Consider the following 17,620-nt stretch of genomic DNA (forward strand, 5'->3'; position numbering starts at 1 on the left):
CCTTTCTTTTCTCTATGCAGAATTGTCATTTCGTTTAATTCTTTGGGGTTATGCCCTGCTATGAAAATATGTTCTGCAAATGTTGTATTGTGCACATAGTGCCTTTTTTTGCCTAAAAGATGTTCTTTGTATCTTACGTTGAAAGCTCTGCCCCTCTGTCCAATATAAAATGCTGGAAATCAACCACAATGGCACTTGGAATCATTGCAAATCTTGGGACGAGAAAAGCACAGTAAGTTGGTCTATTATCCATATTTTCATTCAATAATACCGTACGAAATAATCTTTTGGGGTAACTCATATTTAACGAAAAAAGGCTTGATTGCGCAAAAACGTGCCGTAAGAGTAATATGTGGTGCTTATCCACGATCCTCTTGTAGGCATCTGTTCAAAGAAAGGAGCAGTCCGACTACAACTCCACATTATACTTATTCTCCCATAAAGGTTGTTATAAATAATCCACTGCAGATCAAAAAGAACAACGTTTTACGTAATCAGAATACGAGAAGGAAAAATTACATTAATTACTTCATATTAAGGTTGTCTTTAGTTCAAAAGAGGTGCATAGTGCTGCAAGTAGAATTTTTGATCACTTACCCACTGTTATAACATGTCTGACAGATGACAAAGTAAAATTTGAAAACAAACGGAAAAACCCCTTGATAATTCCTTGTATAGGAGAATTCAGCTCATCATCCTGGATCTTGCAAGATCCAGGATGATGAGCTGAAATCGGTCTGCAAATTTAAATACCTGGGGTCGTACATACAGAGGAACGGAGGACTGGAAAACGAGATATAACACCGAATAAACTGCGGTTGGAATAACTGGAGGAAAATGAGTGGAGTGTTGTGTGACAAGAGGGTGAGCATTGGGTTGAAAGGGAAAGTGTACAAGTCGGTGGTAAGGCCTGCTATGATATACAGGGCAGAGATATGGCCAATCACAGTAGCCCAGGAAAGGAAGATGGAAGTGGCGGAAGCGAGGATGCTGAGGTGGATGTGTGTGGTAACAAGGAAGGACAGGATTAGAAATGAATTTGTTAGAGGAGCTGTGAAAGTGGAATCCATGGGGAAAAAGATACAAGAGAGCAGACTAAGGTGGTACGGACACTTAAAGAGAAAACGGGAAGAGTATATCGGAAACAGAGTTGAAGACATAAAGATTGAAGAAGCGAGAAGGAGAGGAAGACCGAAGATGAGGTGGAAGGATAAGATATCTGGGGACCTAAGGGAGAAATGATGGAAGAAGGCAGAGGCAATGGATAAGAGTACTATGGAGGAGAAGGATCCAGAAGAGGAACGCCGACCCTGCGTGGCGTGGGACAAGGCGTTGATAAAGAAGAAAGAAGGAGAAGAAGAATTCCTGTTATTGCAGTGTCTAAAAGGTGCCAGGTGCGAATTACTAATCTATATCTGTATAATAATAAAAAAAGGATTGAAAAATACTTTTTTAATGATCAGGATGTAGCTGTGTTTACTGATTAACTTACGATGTGAATGTTAAATGACTCGTTTCACATAATTGGCTCAGTCCGGAACCGCGCAGGTCGCAGGTTTGAATCCTGCCTCGGCTGTGGATGTGTGACGTCCTTAGGTTAGTTTGGTTTAAGTAGTTCTAAGTTCTGGGGGCTGATGATCCCAGATGTTAAGTCCCATAGTGCTCAGAGCCACTTGAACCACATAACTGGCATTTATCGAGCGAGGTGATCGATGGTACACGACACTAACAAACACTCCTATTCTTTTCGCAATACATTCTGCAGGTAGTATCCATACCCAAAATCATATCAATGTACGATACATGGTTCAGGAGACGTGACTCGGGAACACTGAGAGTCGTGAAACGAATGTTTTATACAAAAGAAAAGTTCGCTTCTTTAAAAGGATCGGGTGTACAAAAGAACCTCACTGCCACTGCCTGATTTACTTCCGTGCATGGAACTGCAGTTTACATATTCCGCCAGGGCAGATACTCGTTCGCCGCTCGGCGGTTCCGTAGAAAGCTGTCACACCCAGGCGGCGCGACATTTTGGCGGCGAAACACGTCGGCGTGCGTTCGCCGGGTGACAACTCCAGGTGCTGGCTGCGCCTCTTCTCCAGCGGCTTTCCAGCGGGCCATCTATTCAGGTTTTCCAGCCCGTTTCATCTCTCACTGGACCCATTGTTCATCCGCGCGAGGTCCGCCGCTTGGGGAAAACCGACACAAAGGCCGTATTTCTTGTCTCCGCCTTACCTGCTGTGTCGCGTCTGAGCAGCAGCTACGAGGTGAAGATCGAAGTAACAAAACTGACGTGACAGGTTGTATAGAGAGGTGGCGAAAGTACGAGGGTCACTCCAAAAGAAATGCTCACTATTTTTACAAATATACAGTTGTCATTCTGCACGTGTAAAAGTTTTACAGTGTGTAGATAAATCCTTCCCGCTTGTTTTCAAACTTAGTTCAACCTGTTCCCGTGAGTGGCGCCGTCGCAGCATGTCTTCAAGATGGCTGCTACACTTGACGTTCGTCAGAAGCAACGTGTTGTCATAGAATTCCTGTGCTGTGAAAACGAGACAGTGGGAAATATCAACAAGAGGTTGAAAAAGGTGTATGGAAATGCTGCTGTCGATCGCAGTATAGTTAGTCGGTGGGCAAGCAGGTTACGTGATGAAAGCGGGCACGGCAATATTGAGGATTGTCCTCGCAGCGGCAGGCCTCTTACTGCACACACTCCGGACACTGTGCAGAGAGTTAACGAATTGGTGACTGCTGACAGACGCATCAGAGTGAACGAATTGTCACGCTATGTTTGGATAAGGGAAGAAAGTGTTTGCAGAATACTGTGAAAGTGTTGGCTTTAAAAAAGGTTTGTACCAGGTGGGTTACCAGGATGTTGACAGTGGCTCACGAAGAAACAAGAAAAACGGTATGCAGCGAATTTTTGGAACAGTACGAGAATGGTGGAGATGAATTTCTTGGAAGAATTGTGACAGGTGATGAAACATGGCTCCATCATTTTTCACCAGAGACGAAGAGGCAATCAATGCAGTGGCATCATGCAAATCCACCCAAGAAAAAAAAAAATTCAAAACTACACCTTCTGCTCCGGCTGTTGCCGAGCGGTTCTAGGCGCTTCAGTCCGGAACCGCGCGACCGATACGGTCGCAGGTTCGAATCCTGCCTCGGGCATGGATGTGTGTGATGTATTTAGGTTAGTTAGGTTTAAGTAGCTCTAAGTTCTAGGGGACTGATGACCTCAGATGTTAAGTCCCACAGTACTCAGAACCATTTTTTTTTTCACCATCTGCTGGAAAAGTTATGGCTATGGTGTTTTTCGATTCCGAAGGACTCTTGCTTACGGGACCACCAAAAATTCTTATGCATATGTGACGACACTGAAAAAACTTCAAGCTCGACTGAGTCGTGTTCGAGCACATCGGCAAAACCAGGATGTTTTGCTGTTGCACGACAATGCACGGCCACATGTCAGTCAAAAAACCTTGGAAGCCATCACAAAACTCGGATGGACAACACTGAAACACCCGCCTTACAGTCCTGACCTGGCTCCATGTGAGTATCATCTCTCATCTCTGTGGGAAATTGAAAGACACTCTTCATGGCACAAGGTTTCAAGATGATGACTCCCGTGTGCACGCTGCCAAACAGTGGCTCCAACTGGTTGGTCCAGAATTTTACCGTGCGGGTATACAGTCGCTGGTTCCAAGATGGCGTAAGGCAATTGAGAGGCATGAAAATATTGTTCTTAAGGGGCTCCGGAACGCCCTATACTTGCAATGTTAAAATAACGCTTATAAATTACATCTTTCCTCACAAAGTATTTGAGGTAGGAAGTTGAACTTTTTACAGATTATTTATTGGAATATGGGCTACAACTTAACACAGGGATTTTACAAAATTTTAGTTCAGTTATTAAAGATGATTTTTTTTCAATTGCAATGAAAATTCACAACATTTTTTTTGCAATTTTTTTATTTATATATTCAGAAATATACAGTTTTTTGGAAAAAGGCTGTGTTAAATTATGCAGAAGGTACTGTGTAACATTTACTGAAAGTTTGAAACAAATATGTTTGGAAGATCCTTAGAAAACATGTAATTAGTATGAGAAAATAAAAGTTTTGGGAATCGAGCGACAAAGATTGGATTAACTATTTAGTGCATTCCAGGTCCATAGGATGGATTACCTTCATCCTCTGCAAACTCCTCCTCCAGCTTCCTCTTGTTCCTCCTCCTGTTTACTCTTGCTTGTATTTCTGGACTCTTTACAGTCCTGTCTGCAGCCTGAAGGCGTTCCTTGTCTAAAGCAAGCATCGCTCGTACCATGTTAGAACCTATCTTCATTGGCATATTTCTAAATACCTTGCACCTTACAATGTTGCCACCATTGAAAGTCGCAACAGCATCATACACACCAAAGTGAAGTGTTTCTATTCCAACAAATACAGTCTTGGGGATTCTCGACCATATAACACTATTTACACTTTCATTGGGGTTTTGAGTTTTTCCGTGAATACACTTTTTCAACAGTTCAGGTGCTGCTAAGTCTCTGAAAATAGGTTAGCCACAACACAGACTTTATCTCACATCACTAAAATGTACCTGATGAACACGGACGTTAATAATAACACCATTTGACAGCAGTTTAACAGCGCCACAGTGGGTCACGCCCATGTAGAACACATTTCAAAAAAAATTTAAAAATAGTTGTAGTCTTCGGAATTGAATAAATTATATATCTATTAAAAGATTCAGAAAACGCAAAAAAGTAAAAATTGAACTTTTCATGATTTTGAGCCTTTCCGGAGCCTCTTAAAGGATGTATCTACACACTGTAAAACTTTCAGACATGTAGAGTAAAAGACGGATTTTTAGAAAAATAGTGTGCATTTCTTTTGGAATGATCCTCGTATGCCTCGTGATGACTGGGTTTTGTGTGATGTCCTTGGGTTAGTTGGGTTTAAGTAGTTCTAAGTTCTAGGGCACTGATGGCCATAGATGTTAAGTTCCATAGTGCTCAGAGCCATTTGAACCATTGATCCCCGTAAATTGAAAACTCTGCGGCATAATAACTGACATTTCAGTCTCTGAAAGATTGGTGAGTGTAACATTGACGTTGTGGCTGTGGTCTTCAGTCCGAAGAATGGTTTGATGCAGCTGTCCACGCCACTCTTATGTCGTACAAGCCTCTTCATGTCTGAATAACTGTTACTGCTATGTCGTTCGCTAGTCAAGGCTGGATAGACTGCGGCAGTGTGCGGCGGGCCGGAGTTCGGTTCTCTTCCTATTGTTATCACATTGACACATTTCGAGCCACCTGCCTCGACAGTGTTTGTGTCTGCTACTTATCCCCTCACTCTGTCGTAATAGGTACTACACTGAAGCGACGATGAAACTGGTATGGGCATGCGTATTTAAATACAGTGATACGTAAACAAGAATAATATGGCCTATATAAAACAACAAGTGTCTGGCGCAGTTGTTAGATCGGTTACTGCTGCTACAATGGCGGGTTATCAAGATTTAAGTGAGTCTGAACGCGGTGCCATAGTCGGCGCACAAGCGATGGGAGACAGCATCTCCGAAGTAGCGAAGAAGTGGGGATTTTTCCCCCTACGACCATTTCACGAGTGTAGCGTTGTAATGGTTCTTTATTTACGTGACCATTACGGCACTCCGACCCCAGTTCTCGATACCAGTAATATCGTACTACTTTTCTACGACGTAACAGACATATTTTTGTGACAATATTCACATTTGGTTTTATTAATGTATAGGTACTCCGATGTATCGATATATTACAGTGATATGGTTCTTGTGTGTATTATTTTCTGTGAGACTGTCGTAACCATTGACTTACTTGTAATCGTTTTGGCGCGAATGCGCACAGAGCAGTCTTTGTTTCACTTTGCAGAAGTTAAGTTGTTATTTCGCTTTGTAAAAGAACAGTCAAGTCTTGTGTTTGGTTAAAGTGGAAATTAAATATATGAAGATTGATACAAAACTGTTTTCTTGATGATGTGACAATTAAGTAGTATATGTGAATTTACAAAGAGTTTAATAAAAATGTGGATCGTGAACCCCAGGTCAAAAATTATTTCTACCGTATCATTGTTCTGATCTGGCATTGTTTGATCATTAAGAATTTCCTGAAAAACGCATTTGTTAGGTCTTCAAATATTGCTAATATACAGGTCTGGACCTTCTAGCAGTCAAAGTGGAATCACCATAGAATCAACAAGATGCGCCATAACAACTTCAACAAAATCTACGTGGGAATCCATTCAAGATAATTGCCAAAATTGAAGACTTTTTTACAGTGACTTCATTATTTCCATTCTGACGATACCATCCACAGTCAAGACCTTTGTTGTTGCCCGATAAAGTGAACATATGCTGCGTGAGCAACATTATTAATCTGATTTCTAACCTGCTTTGCAAGTGGTGGTATTGTTAGACAGTGAATACCAGGAATCCGATGAAACATCAAATCTCCTACACCGCTGCAACCATCTGGAAGAACAGGACCAACGACGACTGAACAGAGCTGTTCAACATGACAGAAGTTCAACGTGACAGAAGTTCAACATGACAGAAGTTCAACGTGACAGAAGTTCAACGTGACAGAAGTTCAACGTGACAGAAGTTCAACATGACAGAAGTTCAACGTGACAGAAGTTCAACGTGACAGAAGTTCAACGTGACAGAAGTTCAACGTGACAGAAGTTCAATGTGACAGAAGTTCAACGTGACAGAAGTTCAACATGACAGAAGTTCAACGTGACAGAAGTGCGACACTTCCGCAAACTGCTGCAGATTTCAATGCTGGGCCATCAACAAGTGTCAGCGCGCAAACAATAAAACGAACCATCATCAACATGGGCTATCGGAGCCAAAGGTCCACTCGTGTACCCTTGATGACTGCACGACACACAGCTTTACGCCTCGACTGGGCCTGTCGACACCGACGTTGGACTGTTGATGACTGTAAATATATTGCCTGATCAGACAAGTCTCATTTCAAATTGTATCGAGCGGATGGACATGTATAGGTATGGTGACAACCTCATGAACCCATGGACCCTGCATGTCAGCAGAGTACTCTTCAAGCTGGTGGAGGCTCTGTAATGGTGTGGTGCGTGTGCGGTTGGAGTGATGTGGGAACCCTGACAGGTCTAGATACGACTCTGAAAATACGTTAAATAAAAATTACAAATTTTATATAATGAAAGATCCTAGTTCATTCATTTTTAGAAGCTTAATTTTTCATAATAGCTCCATGTAATATTGAAAGCTAATCTATTGCCGTTACTAGATCAAAACTATGATAAATAACGAAATGACATGTGGACAGGATCGTTTTGGTAATAACAAAAAGAAATGCATAAAGTCTGAACAACGTCAGTGAATAACTAATGTAGTTTATTTAGATTCATAGGGATTATAACTATTCGTACCGTTCTACTAGCAGACTGAGTTTAATGCGCCTTTGAGAACACCGAAAAACTCGCAACGTTACAGTTGTTACAAGTTTAACATTACACAAGCATTGCAAGAACAAATTAGCATAAGTATGCTTGCTATTACTATTGTAGGCGACTTTCCTACAACAAATAATTGCATAGCCGTCCAGTATAATGTGTTAACGAAAAAATATTTATTCGCAAACTCACAATGAGAAGAAACTAAAAAAACAACAGAAGTAACAAAAACTAGGAGACTCTATAGTCTTACGGCAAAGATAAAAAAAACAACACATGACCAGAAAAAAACTCTCGCGCACTTTTGATATCACTTTGCACCAGACATGAAAAATATCACTGCCTCACTATTAATGTAAAATCCACAATGGAATGGCAGTCTGGGCTCAGTAGCCAGCGGCAGTGGTCGTGTGTGTCAGCCGTCTCTCTCTCTCTCTCTCTCTCTCTCTCTCTCACTGTGTGTGTGTGTGTGTGTGTCTGTGTGTGTGTTTCAGGAGAAGGCCTTCTGGCCGAAAGCTTACGTGTTAAGTAACAGCAGTTAAGTCCAATGAGATTTCACACACACAATTTTCTCGCCACATTTCAGGCTGCTTCGTTCTCACAATTTTCTCGCAGGCGCCGCAACACGTCCCGATACTACCATCGATTAACGGTTTGTCCCTGCGGCACGAATTCATGCTGAACTAATCCTTCAAAGTCAAAGAAAATTATCAGCATGGCTTTGACATTGTGCGTGAACAGACGAGACTTTTTTGGTCTTGAAGAACCTTCCCCGACCTGTTCAAACAAATTTCGGGCTTGCAGCCGGTCGTCGTTCAATACTTCGCACGATGTTTCAACTGCGCGCCTGCCAGTCATCTTCAGGTGAGCCGTCGCAGACTGGCGAAAACGTTTTTTTTCTTTTGTTTTTTTTTTCTTTATTGAATTTCAATTCCCCCCGAAGGGGGCGGGCTGGCAGCAGCTTAATATGCCGCTCTTCAGCCTACAGACTTTGTGAGAAAGATCAAGAGAATAAATAATAAAAAACAGGCGATAAAATCGGAGACTTAAAGAGTAACATGGCGAAAAGAAATCGTGGAGCTTAAAACAAAGAACAGAGGGATGATGATGCTAATAAAATACATACGAAGCAGACAGGGAAAACAATAGACAGACAATTAAAAAACACGGCGACAGTCTGGATTCTGTTCGCAAAAGACATAAAAATCACACCTAGCGACAGCACGGTTTCTGTTCGCAACACGAGAAAGACAAACAACACTGAATAGTCACTGGAACACTGCACTAAAAAGTTGGCAAATGTGACATACCACAGTCGAGAGCAGGTGGGGGGAAACTGGACAGAAGATGGGAAAACAAAAAAGGGGGAAAGGAGAGTAAAAGCGAAGGGGGAACTGGGAAAGGAGCTGATGGAGGATGAGGACCCATAAGAGGGGTGGGGGGCAGACGCGATAGGGAGTGGGGTAGGCAGAGGAGGGGAATACAAAGGGACTTGGGGGGGGGGAGAAGGGAGGTAGGGAGAGGTTTAGTGGGGAGAAAACAGGACGGAAAGGGGGGGGGGAGAGGGAGCCCAGGGAAAGGACAGAGGAAAGGAGGGGAAGTGAGGATCAGAGTTGATAGGAAGGATAAATGGAGGGAGAGAGGGCATCGTCCGGGAGGGAGAGTTGATGGAAGCCACCTTGGGAAAGGAGATGTAGGGTGTAGAGATGGGGGGGTAGGGGGGACACAACGGTGAAGACGTGGCAGGGGGCGGGGATGGGAGAGGAGAGGAGCAACCAGGGGGTGAGGGGGTTCAAGACGGTGGGAGGTGTAGAGGATGCGGATGTGTTCGAGGAATAGGAGCAGATGGGGGAAAGGAATGAGATCATAGAGGATCCGCGAGGGGGACGGGAGGGGGATACGGAAGGCGAGGCGGAGTGCATGACGCTCAAGGATCTGGAGGGACTTATAGAATTTGGGGGGGGGGGGGGGGATATCCAGGCAGGACGGGCGAAAACGTCTTCCGTTCCGCAATATATAGCGTACTGCAACTATTCTGCGCATGCGTCGAAAACTTGACAGATGAACGACGACCGGCTGCAAACCCCAAATTTGTTTGAACAGTCAGTTCGCCGGGAAAATTTTAAAATTCACTTTCCCGACCTGTTGTGAAGACTGCACCTTGGTGTAACTTCTTAACCATAGACCCACGTCTCATCACCAGTTATAATTCTCTTATGGAACATCTCGTTCTCATTTGCCCGATCCAAAAACTCTTCACAGACTGCGAGGCGAAAGCCTTCCTGGTCTTGGCTCATGAGCTAAGAGACGAACTTGGCGGCAACACCATACGTTCCAAGATACTGTGTCAGGATTTCATGACACGATCCACTTGAAATGTTACATTCTTCTGCAATCTCTCGGACAGTCAGTCTTCGAGTGGCTCGCACAATTTCGTTGACTTTCCTGACATGAGCGTTGTCGGTAGACGTCGAAGGGCGTCCTGAACCAGGATCATCTTTATCTTCCATCCGGCCGTCTTTAAACCGTGTGAAAAATTGTAGTGTGTGTGTGTGTGTGTGTGTGTGTGTGTGTGTATTTGTGTAGTAAACAATTAAACAATTCTGTTCTTTTTGTTCCTACCTGACACAGAGCTTAGAGTTACTGACATGAAACAATGTTTGTGGCTTAATTACAAGTACCCGCTGCCAGAGATGTTGAGAATAGGTGTAGATGATACGGGGCGTGTTTTTTAAGTAAGTACCGTCTTGAAATTTAAAAAAGGACGTGCTAAGATATATCAATAATTTTATTTTTACATGAAAGCATGTACCTTAATCTACTTTTCTACATAATTTCCGTCAATATTGAGGCACCTGTCATAACGTTGTACCAGTTTTTGAATACCCTCCTCATACAAGTCTGCCGCCTGACTTGTTAACCACTGCATCACCACTGTTTTGACTTCGTCGTCGTCTTGAAGACGCTGACCGCCCAGGTGTTTCTTCAAGTGCAGGAACAGATGGCAGTCACTGGGCGCAAGATCGGGGCTGTACGGAGGATCATCTAGAGTTTCCCATCGAAAAGATGTGATGAGATCTTTGGTCTGATTCACCACATGCGGACGGGCATTGTCTTGCAGCAAAATGATGCCCTTACTCAACTTCCATAGACTTGCTGTGATTCTGGTGTGACGTAGTGAAAAGTCCCCTTAGAAAAATTTATGAATTACAGTGCTGTTAAGCCTTTTACGTCATTTGATTTTCAAACAGCCGAGCAGAACTGAATGTACTCGGACATTTCTCTCTTTACTTATTCTGATCATCACTAAACTGACACACAATATTTTTAGCGCAACGCAATCTGACTTTCAATAATCCCTACAAAAGAATGGCCCTGACTAACAATAACGTATACGTTTCATGAATCACTTACCTCACCAAAAATCTTCGTTACTCCAACTATTGCAATACAGCGAGCGCCGATACTGCCAGCTAAATAAAAGATTCAAACTACTGAACGTACTAACTACTGATAGGCATAGTTAGCAAATGAAAGATTTTGATAGAGGACAAACAATGTATTTACCTTAATAATATTCAAAATATGTTCATGATATACAGTCTTACAAATTTACTGTTTCTGATGGACACACGTCCAGATCGTCCGCTCTCAAAATTCTGCTATCTCTCTCCCCACATCCACCACTGCTGGCGGCTCACCTCCAACTGTGCAACACTACGCGCTGTTTACATCCAACTGCCCAACACTACGATAGCAAATATTACAAAAATGCAAACCAACCACAGACTTCACACAGCACAGTCAGTGATTTTCACACAGAGCGCTACGTTAGGTTGCCAACATAAAAACCTAAACAGCCTACTTACAGTAGGCCACCCATGTTTCATCGCCCGTAAAAATTTGGCTTAAGAAATCATCACCGTCGTTGTGGAACCGCTCAGGGAAAGTCAAGGCACTGTCTAAACGTTTGGTTTTGTGCACATCCGTCAACATTTTCGGTACCCAACGTGCGCATAATTTTCGGTAATTCAAGTACCACACAAGACTAAGAGAAACATCAGGAAAGTCATCCAGCAAGGAGGAAATTTTTATTTTATTTATTTATTTATTGTTCCGTGGGACCAAATTAAGGAGAAGTCTCCATGGTCATGGAACGAGTCAATACATGAAATTATACACGATATTAGAAACAGATAAAATAAAATATAAAAAAAACATATTCAGGTGACAAGTCGTAAGTTTAAATGAAGACAATCAACAATGTAACACTGGAATTTGCTTAATTTTTTAGCTCTTCCAGGAGCTCCTCGACAGAATAGAAGGAGTGAGCCACGAGGAAACTCTTCAGTTTAGACTTAAAAGAGTTTGGGCTACTGCTAAGATTTTTGAGTTCTTGTGGTAGCTTATTGAAAATGGATGCAGCAGAATACTGCACTCCTTTCTGCACTAGAGTCAAGGAAGTGCATTCTACATGCAGATTTGATTTCTGCCTAGTATTAACTGAGTGAAAGCTGCTAACTCTTGGGAATAGGCTAATATTGCTAACAACAAACGACATTAAAGAAAATATATACTGTGAGGGCAATGTCAGAATTCCCAGATTTTTGAATAGGGGTCGACAAGAGGTTCTCGAACTTAACACCACATATAGCTCGAACAGCCCGTTTTTGAGCCAAAAATACCCTTTTTGAATCAGAAGAATTACCCCAAAAAATAATACCATACGACATAAGCGTATGAAAATATGCGAAGTAGACTACTTTTCGTGTTGAAGTGTCACTTATTTCAGATACTGTTCTAATGGTAAATAAAGCAGCATTTAGCTTCTGAACAAGATCCTGGACATAGGCTTTCCACAACAGCTTACTATCTATCCGAACGCCTAGGAATTTGAACTGTTCCGTCTCGCTTATAATACGCTCATTCTGTCTGATCAAAATATCGGTTCTTGTTGAATTGTGAGTTAGAAACTGTAAAAACTGAGTCTTACTGTGATTTAGCATCAAATTATTTTCCACAAGCCACGAACTTATTTCATGAACTACATTATTAGTTACTGTTTCAATATTACATACAAGATCCTTCACTATCAAGCTGGTGTCATCAGCAAACAGAAATATTTTTGAATCACTTGTAATACTAGAAGGCATATCATTTATATAAATAAGAAACAGCAGTGGCCCCAGCACCGACCCTTGGGGAACGCCCCACTTAACAGTGCCCCATTGGGACTGAACATCACTACCACTCTCAATATTGCGGAGAATTACCCTCTGCTTTCTGTTCTTAAAGTAAGAGTCGAACCAATTGTAAGCTACTCCCCTTACTCCATAATGGTCCAACTTCTGCAGTAATATTTTGTGGTCAACACAGTCAAAAGCCTTCGTTAAATCAAAGAAAACACCTAGCGTTCGCAACCTTTCATTTAATCCGTCCAAAACCTCACAGAGAAAAGAGAATATAGCATTTTTAGTTATTAAGCCATTTCTAAAACCAAACTGTACATTTGACAGCAAATTATGTGAATTTAAATGCTCCAGTAACCTTGTATATACAACCTTCTCGATAACTTTAGCAAACACCGATGGCATAGAAATAGGTCTAAAATTGTCAACATTATCAGTGTCTCCCTTTTTATAAAGTGGCTTCACTACCGAGGACTTTAATCGGTCAGGAAACCGACCACTCCTAAAGTAAAAGTTACAGATATGGCTGAGAACTGGGCTAACATACATAGAACAATACTTCAGTATTCTGCTAGATACCCCGTCATATCCATGAGAGTTCTTGGTCTTTAATGATTTAATTATTAACTCAATCTCCCTCTTGTCAGTATCATGGAGGAGCATTTCAGGCAACAGTCTCGGAACACTTTTTTCTAAGAGCGCTATATGATTCCCTGTTGGGACTAGGTTTCTATTTAGTTCACCTGCTATATTCAGAAAGTGATTATTAAATACTGTACATATATGCGACTGATCAGTAACATGGACATTCCCACTACGCACTGATTCTATATCCTCGACCTGTCTCTGCAGACCAGAAACTTCCTTTACGACTAACCATATGGTTTTAATTTTATCCTGAGACTTAGCTATTCTATCTGCGTCTGCTTGCAGCAAGCGTCTGTTTTCTCTCACCGTATTGTCCACTTCCTGCACCAAACTTTCATTAACGACCGAAGGACGCCCACTCCGTTGTTCATCAATCACATTTGTGCGGCCGTCTTTGAATGCTCTCACCCACCTTCTTACCATTCCATCGCTCATAATGTTTTCTCCGTAAACTGCACAGATATCACGATGAATATTGATCGCTTTTAGGCCTTTAGCACTAAGAAATCTTGTAACAGCCCGTACTTCACAGTCGGCGGGACTCACGATTATCGGAGGCATCTTAAACACTCGGCAACGGCCTTGACGCAGTGGATCCACCGGTTCCTGTGAGATCGCCGAAGTTAAGAGCTGTCGGGCGTGGTCGGCAGTTGGATAGGTGACCATCCAGGCCGCCATGCGCTGTTGCCATTTTTCGGGGTGCACTCAGCCTCGTGATGCCAATAGAGGAGCTACTCGACCGAATAGTAGCGGCTTCGGTCAAGAATACCATCATGACGACCGGGAGAGCGGTGTGCTGACCCCACGCCCCTCCTATCCGCATCCTCCTCTGAGGATGACACGGCGGTCGGATGGTCCCGGTAGGCCAGTCGTGGCCAGAAGACGGAGTGCTTCTTCTTTACGTTAAACACTCAGTACACAACGTTAACAATGAAGAATCAGACTGTAATGGCGTCAGTGAGTAGATTAAGGTACAGGCTTTCATGTAGAAATAAAGTTATTTAGATATAACTATATATGACGGTAGTATCTGTTTCCGAAAGAACAGTTACCGTCGATGACCATGCAGCTTTGCTAGAAATGAAATGATAATTAAATTGACACCCTAGCTGCAAGCAGGCGTTGATACACTTCATTGGGTACATGTTGATAATGTGTGCCCCGACCGGGACTCGAACCCGGGATCTCCTGCTTACATGGCAGACGCTCTATCCATCTGAGCCACTGCGGGCACAGAGGATAGTGCGTCTGCAGAGACTTATCCCTTGCACGCTCCCCGTGAGATCCACATTCCCAACATGTCCACAACACTACATTCGTAGTGCGGCTAATAGATGTTTGCCCATCATACTCATTAAAAATATGGGTTCCCGGCCTTTGACCTTCTTGTGCGAACGCACACGCTATGCCCGAACTCGTACGGGACTTGGCAGATTAATCTGCCACGAGTAATGAGTATGATGGGTAAACATCTATTAGGCGCACAACGAGTGTAGTGGTGTGGACATGTTGGGAATGTGGATCTCACGGGGGGCGTGCAAGGAATAAGTCCCTGCAGACGCACTATCCTCTGTGCCCGCGGTGGCTCAGATGGATAGAGCGTCTGCCATGTAAGCAGGAGATCCCGGGTTGGAGTACCGGTCGGGGCACACATTTTCAACATGTCCCCAATGAAGTGTATCAACGCCTGCTTGCAGCTAGGGTGTCAATTTAATTATCGTTTTATTTAGATATCATAGCACTTTTTTTAATTTTAAAACGTTACTTTGGACGTGCTGCAACGAATATAGTTGACTTTGTTGTGAAATAAACAGCTAAATCAATACTTGCAGCAATGTCAACACAAGATGGACACGTGTTCAGCTTTAGACGCTGTAAACAGCAGGGTTCCTGCAGCAGTGGGCAGCAAGAGGCGGGCTAATAACAGCTGTCGACCGCAGGCGCCGAGCGCTTTGGACAGCGCGAGCCTCAGCTGGGGCTGATCAACAGGCCAGCGCGGCTACAGCGGAACGCACAGTGATTAGCGCGCGGTCAGCCTTATTGGCCGCGGAACGTTGCCCTGAGGGCGGCCAGCCACTTGTGGCAGGGCGCGCTGGCATCTGCGTGACCGCCAGGTCAGCCAGCTGCCGGGGATGTGGGAGGTCGTCTGCACCAGATCGCTGCAGCTAAGCTCGCCCACCGAAATAGCTCGCAGGTCGGTTTGGAGCACTGTTGACGCCGTCGGACTGGTACCGGGAAGTCACGTGACCCTTGCGTGCTTCAAATTATATGAAGTGAAGTGTGTTGGTGGTGGTGTGGCCCTCAACTACGTACCCTCAGAATCAGAGTTGAAATATTAAAAGTTTTGGCTGATTTCGTTGTCTATGCGCCGGGATACGTAGTTGCCGCATTAGAAGCCAAATACTGATGAGTCTACGGTATACAATATGAATATACATGCCGAATGGACCGCTCAGGATTGGCATCACGTTCTCATCACCGATGAGTGTTGCATATGCCGTCAGACAATCGTCGGAGACGTGTTTGAAAGCAACCCGGTCAGGTTGGACGCCTTTGACACACTGTCCAGCGAGTACAGCAAGGCGGAGGTTCCCTGCTGCTTTGGGGGTGGCATTACGTGGGACCGACGGACGCCGCTGGTGGTCATGGAAGGCGGCGTTACGGCTGTTCGATACATGAATGCCATCCTCCAACCGATAGCGCAACCATATTGGCAGCATATTGGCGAGGCATTCATCTTCATGGACGACCATTGGCGCCCCAACAGCGCACATGTTGTGAATGACTTCCTTCAGGATAACGACATCTCTCGACTAGAGTGGCCAGGATGTTTTCCAGACACGAACCCTATCGGAATGCCTGGGATAGACTGAAAAGAGCTGTTTTGGACGACACAACCTACCAACCACTCTGAGGGATCTATACCGAATCGCCGTTGAGGAGTGGGACAATCTGGACCAACAGTGCCTTCATGAACTTGTGGATACTATGCCACGACGAATACAGACATGCATCAATGCAAGAGAACGTGCTACTGGGTGTTATAGGTACCGGTGTGTACAGCAATCAGGACCACCACCTCTGAAGGTCTCGCTGTATTGTGGTCCAACATGCAATGTGTGGTCTTCATGAGCAATAAGAAAGGCGGAAATGGTGTTTATGTTGATCTCTATTCCCATTTTCTGTACACGTTCCGGAACTCTCGAAACCGAGGTGACGCAAAACTTTTGTGTGTGTGTGTGTGTGTGTGTGTGTGTGTGTGTGTGTGTGTATATATACTTTTTGAAAGTTCCTGCAATGTGACGTGCAGCTGGCTGGAGTGGCCGTGCGGTTCTAGGCGCTAGAGTCTGGAACCGCGAGACCGCTGCTGTCACAGGTTCGAATCCTGCCTCGGACATGGATGTGTGTGGTTAGTTAGGTTTAAGTAGTTCTAAGTCCTAGGGAACTGATGACCTCAGCAGTTAAGTCCCATAGTGCTCAGAGCCATTTGAACCTTTTTTTGTAACGTGCATATGTGGGCACAGCTGCAGATAAGCAACTCATTCTAAACCTCTGTCTAGATTTCAACCAAACTTGGTACACGTGTCACTTACTATCTGGAAAGAAATATTGTTCAAATAAGAAACAGCGAACTTCTATTCGGTTAGGGGTGGGGGTGGTAACATGGAGAGAGGAAGACTAGGAGTAGGAGCAGTAGGAAGAGATGGACAGACAGTAATGGGGAAGGAGAAGATTGACTGAGACATAAGGAGGAGTACATGGACAGAGAAAGTTAATAGGAGGTAGACAGAGAGGTGGAGAGGAGGAGACGAGGACATCGGGTGAGGAGGAGATACGGGGTGCAGGAAGAGATGAACTTAGAGGGGAGGGGGCAGGGGATGGACCTACGGAGAAGGGGCAGGAGTACTGAGGGAGGAGGAGGACATGTACATGGGCGTGGGGGTGGGGGAGGAGGAGCAGATGGACAGAGAGAGAGAGAGAGAGAGAGAGAGAGAGAGAGGAGGGGGCGATGGACAGAGAGGGGGATGTAGAAGGCCGACAGAGCGAAGGGACAGAGGAGATGGACTAACAGAATGGGCATAAGTACATACCTGAGCAAAGACAGGTTCTCAGCTAGTTAGTTAATAATTGTTTCTCTGAAAGTAGACACTCGTTTACACTAAACACAGTTCATGCAGTTCTGTTCCACAAATAGAATAACTCCAACAAGTTATTCTGCATGTCATCAGGGTGTAATGAATAGGGTGGGTTGCTTCCAGTATTTCGGTATATATACTAACAAAAATCTATACTGGAAGGAAC

General features: G+C 43.9%; 1 protein-coding gene and 1 non-coding gene across 2 annotated transcripts in view; one reads left to right on the plus strand and one right to left on the minus strand.

Moving 5' to 3' along the window:
• LOC126109630 (corticotropin-releasing factor-binding protein) overlaps positions 1–17,620 on the plus strand; it is a 1,121,590-nt gene that overhangs the window by 682,901 nt on the left and 421,069 nt on the right. The window lies entirely within an intron of this gene.
• Trnat-ugu (transfer RNA threonine (anticodon UGU)) lies at positions 14,476–14,550 on the minus strand. The gene has a single exon. It is a non-coding gene; the product is annotated as a tRNA-Thr (tRNA).

Source organism: Schistocerca cancellata, chromosome 12, assembly GCF_023864275.1.
Source record: "Schistocerca cancellata isolate TAMUIC-IGC-003103 chromosome 12, iqSchCanc2.1, whole genome shotgun sequence".
Classification (NCBI taxonomy): domain Eukaryota; kingdom Metazoa; phylum Arthropoda; class Insecta; order Orthoptera; family Acrididae; genus Schistocerca; species Schistocerca cancellata.